General features: G+C 50.5%; 1 protein-coding gene across 5 annotated transcripts in view; it reads left to right on the forward strand.

Moving 5' to 3' along the window:
• The first annotated feature begins 1782 nt into the window (after positions 1 to 1782).
• Positions 1783 to 4799, forward strand: part of FER (FER tyrosine kinase) — a 634526-nt gene continuing 631509 nt past the window's right edge. For 4 of the 5 annotated variants that reach the window (XM_063964094.1, XM_063964097.1, XM_063964098.1 and 1 more), the window contains exon 1: positions 2216 to 2327. The gene's annotated coding sequence lies outside the window, so the exon portion shown is untranslated. Of the gene's footprint in view, positions 2022 to 2215; positions 2328 to 4799 lie in introns of those variants that run through there. The other variant, XM_063964096.1, reaches the window with a different exon arrangement.

The raw sequence follows: 4799 nt of genomic DNA on the forward strand, positions 1-4799 counted from the left end.
CCTTTCTGTGAGGGAAAATGGCGCTGTGTGCGGAGGAGAATAGGCCCCGCCCCCTTTTCGGCGGGCTTCTTCTCCGGAGTTTTAGATATCTGGCAGGGGTTAAATACATCCATATAGCCTCAAGGGCTATATGTGATGTATTTTTCGCCATACAGGTATTATACATTGCTGCCCAGGGCGCCCCCCCCCAGCGCCCTGCACCCTCCGTGACCGCTGTGTGAAGTGTGCTGACAACAATGGCGCACAGCTGCAGTGCTGTGCGCTACCTGATGAAGACTGAGAGTCTTCTGCCGCCTGGTTCCGGACCTCTTCATCTTCAGCATCTGCAAGGGGGGTCGGCGGCGCGGCTCCGGGACGAACCCCAGGGCGATCCCTGTGTTCCGACTCCCTCTGGAGCTATGTCCAGTAGCCTAAGAATCCAATCCATCCTGCACGCAGGTGAGTTGAAAATCTCTCCCCTAAGTCCCTCGATGCAGTGAGCCTGTTGCCAGCAGGACTCACTGAAAATAAAGAACCTAAAAACTTTTTCTAAGCAACTCTTTAAGAGAGCCACCTAGATTGCACCCTTCTCGGCCGGGCACAAAAACCTAACTGAGGCTTGGAGGAGGGTCATAGGGGGAGGAGCCAGTACACACCATGTGATCCTAAAAGCTTGCTTTTGTGCCCTGTCTCCTGCGGAGCCGCTATTCCCCATGGTCCTGACGGAGTCCCCAGCATCCACTAGGACGTTAGAGAAAAGTCTTAAACTGCCCATGGCTCCTGCGGAACCGTCTATACCCCATGGTACTGAAGTGGACCCCAGCATCCTCTAGCATGTATGAGAAAGATTGGTGAGCCACTGATTTTGGCATTGGGATCTATATTTATCTAAGCGCTGATGTCTGGTAATGCAGCAGTGGTGTGGAAGGCATGTATAGCTGCAGCAACCACACAGCACGGTATATAGGGGGTCATTCTGACCCGTTCGCTCGCTGCTTTTTGCTGCAGCCGAGCGAACGGGTCCCTACTGCGCATGCACCGGCATGCCAGACGTCCGAAGGCCATAGCAGGGCTGCAATCGCCTCTGCTTGATTGACAGGCAGAGGCGGTCACTGGGCGGGTGGGGGCGGAACGGTGGCGTTTTGCCGTTTCGTGGGAGCGGTCCGGCCAACGTAGGCGTGGCCGGACTGAACGGGGGGGGTGGGCCGCAGCGGCTGCGTGACATCACATGCAGCTGCTGTGGGCCGGGGAGTGATGAGTAACTCCCGGCCAGCACACTAAAGCTGAGCTGACCGGGAGCTACTCTTGAAGTGCAAAGGCATCGCCGCTGTGCGATGCCTTTGCACTTCTGCAGGGGTGCCGGCACTGACATATGAGGCGGACTAACTCTGTGCTGGGCGTCCCCCCGCATGTCAGTGTGAATGATCGTAGCTGTGCTAAAGTTAGCACAGCTACGATTAACTCGGAATGACTTCCATAGCCCCAGCAGCCACACAACACAGCATACAGCCCCAGCACAGTGTATTCTGTAGCTCCAGCAACCACACAGGACGGTATATAGCCCCAGCAGCCACACAGGACGGTATATAGCCCCAGCAGCCACACAGCACAGTATATAGCTCCAGCAGCCACACAGCACAGTGTATAGCTCCAGCAGCCACACAGCACAGTGTATAGCTACAGCAGCCACACAGCACAGTGTATAGCTCCAGCAACCACACAACACAGTTTATAGTCCCAGCAGCCTCACAGCACTGAGTAGAGCTCCAGCAGTCTCACAGTGCAGTGTATAGCCCCAGCAGCCACACAGCAATGTAGAGCCCCAGCAGTCTCACAGTGCAGTGTACAGCTCCTGCAGCCACACAGCACAGTGTATAGCTCCTGCAGCCACACAGCACAGTGTATAGCTCCAGCAGCCATAGCACAGTATGTAGCACGAGGGTAGCTCCAGCAGGCACACAGCACAGTGTATGATGTCTGACAGGCCGCTGTCAGAGACTGATATGTGACACACAGGATACAGCCCTCCCGCCGATGACACGGTAAGTGTGATAGTGACACGGGCAAGGGACGGCGGCAGCGACCAGGACAGGAGGACCAAAAATGACCTGTCCAGTACTGCTGCTGCCGCTTACACCCATCACCCGGTGCCAGTCACGTGACACCGCAGCCGGACACTGGATGACTTCCTCCGCCTCCTGTGATTGGCTGATACGTGCCCGGTCTCCGCCTCCATTGGCTGGCGCAGTGACGCCGACTCTCCGGTGACGCTGCTGCTACTGCCTGACGGGCTCCCTGTGGTCGGTGGTGTCGGAGGCTTCGGGTGCTGCGCTGTTGTTGGGCTGAAGGTACCGGAAAGCCTAAGGGGGCGGGAGTCGGGAAGAGGGAGCTCTCCCTTGGGTGCCCGTGGGGCGGTGTCAGGGAAGCGGCGGCTGCTGGGTAATGTGGAGCTGGCCCGGGCAGGGAGACTGTGCGGGATGCTGGTGCTAGCACTGTGTGTATGCATACTGATACCACCCGCAGCCCCTCCCTGGTGGGCGCTATCTCATTATTGCGGTGCCCGGGGTGCTGGTACTGACCCCCCAGCTTTCCCTGTGGTATATAATGCAAGTACTCCTAGCTGCTGCCAGGTACCACTTCTAGGTCTGCCTTCCTGGCAGAGAACATGTACACAAAGTATCCCATTGCTGGGTGCACCTGGTGGTGGCTCCCATCATATACTCAGTACGTAACATTTCTTACAGAAGTGACCCTCAAACTGCTATACCCTTGTCTAGTTATTTGGAATACTGTGGGTGTAGTGCGTTATATCTCCTTAGCGTATACAGATTTTCCTGCTCAACTTCTTGCCTTTGTAGATTGTTCGCAAAAGTACGTATACAATGTGGAAACTCTTCTTTGTGTTATGTTTCCTATTCCTGCACAATGCCGACTGATGTTCCTTGTAGTACTGGTGCTTGGTATGCTGCGTTGGCACGATTTATCACTTATTTTATTTATTGCAAAATAAAACAAAAGCTGGTACCTATTATCTGATTGCAAAGTAGTTAATGTAAATCTAATGTCTATTGTGGCTTGTGCATATAAAAAAAAGATAAAACAAAAAACAATATATAATCTATATGCTGGACTCATCTTTCACTTCTCTCTATGCTAGGAAAAACAATCCTGCCCCACTTTGTAATCCCAGCATGGAGTTGTACAAAGAAATGATTATTATTCTGTCTCCCCTACATAATTCTGTGTCATCCACCTAAAAACACAAATTGGTCCCCACAAGCATAAAAGAAAACAAAAGCACTGTCCCCCACAGGAAAACCTCCCCAAAGCATTCACATTGGCCCCCACAGAAATAAAAACACAACACGCATACATTGGCCCCCACAATAAAAAACAAAACAAATAAGGCACACATTAGCCTTCACAGGAAAATAATAAACCCCACATTCATTGCCCCAACAGGAAAAAAATAAAACACATTGATGATTCTTTGCCCCAGTCCCCCACTGCAGAATGACCCTGACCTCACCTGTCAGACTCCCACTGTGTTAAAGCAAATACACACTAGGCGATTTTGAGCTGAAAGTAGCTCACTTTTGTAGTTTTGAGCTCAAAATCGCCTAGTGTGTATGGCAGGCGATGAGTGTTAAGTGCTGATGCGCACTCCCGCATCATCACTGGCCACCGTCGTCCCTCTGCTGTTTTACCGGGCGAGTGAACCACTTTCCACAGTCTCATACTGTTGAAAGTGGTTCACCCCCGTGAAAATCTCTGGGCCGGGTTAAAATTGCTCAGATCACTGTGTGATCATCTCTCTGCATACACACTGGGCAAAAACAGTGTGTATGCACCTTTAGTATCTCTGGCTCAGCCACTTCAAATTGACGTCATGTAGTGGAAGAAGAGAGGAGCTTCGCCTAGCAGTCCCTCTCTCACCCAACTCAGCCACTTAAGATAATGTCTGCAGAGTCTCTGTGGGCAGAGTGTGGGCTGCACTGGCGGCATGCCACTGCGTGGCCTATGATGTTACACCACCGCATTGCCATATATAGGTCACTGCTCTGACCACGTCTAAGCTACCAGAAGTGTCCAGCGATGCGCGGGCCAGAAAAAGTTAGCACTGCAGTGGCTGGCTATGCCACAGTGTAGGACACCGCACCCATGGTTTAACTAATCTCAAATCCCGGAATTGCTGCCTCCAATCCAATTGAAACCTAGGACATTATGAGGCTAATTGCAGGATCCCAGCATTGGCTTCTTTACTGTATACTCATTATTGTAATATCTGAACATATAATAATTTTATTGAAAATTTTGCCAAACCAAAAGCTGAAATTATTTTTGTATTAGTAAGGAGCGATGCAGTGCACACATCACTCTGAATTTTTAACGTAGCCCCTAAATCATATGTTTTAATATGCACCACTATGGGGCTGTAAATTAAAGTGTGTGCTGTTGCTGGCATTCCAACCCCATTGTTCGTATTGTTCACTTTCACCACAATTGAATTGACCCAAATTTGTTTTCCTATGTGTATAGAAAACAGAGAAATTCATTGTGCGCCGGGTCTGAAATGGTAAAAGAACAGAATGTGTTACTGTAGGTTTAGATTTAACAAAATGACTATCAGCTATTTGCAGCACTAAAGAATTTAGGGGCCTATTTATTATTGGTGGCGGTAGGACTCCATAACTGATCATTTCTTATTGCCGCATACAGATGTGTCCTAACATCTTTTCTATAGTCACGTCAAACATCTCTTCATGACACTCTTCATGGTCCAGTAATACTCTGCTAGTGTTGGGTGCCTTTATTACATC

The sequence above is a fragment of the Pseudophryne corroboree genome, chromosome 1 (genome assembly GCF_028390025.1).
Source record: "Pseudophryne corroboree isolate aPseCor3 chromosome 1, aPseCor3.hap2, whole genome shotgun sequence".
NCBI lineage: Eukaryota > Metazoa > Chordata > Amphibia > Anura > Myobatrachidae > Pseudophryne > Pseudophryne corroboree.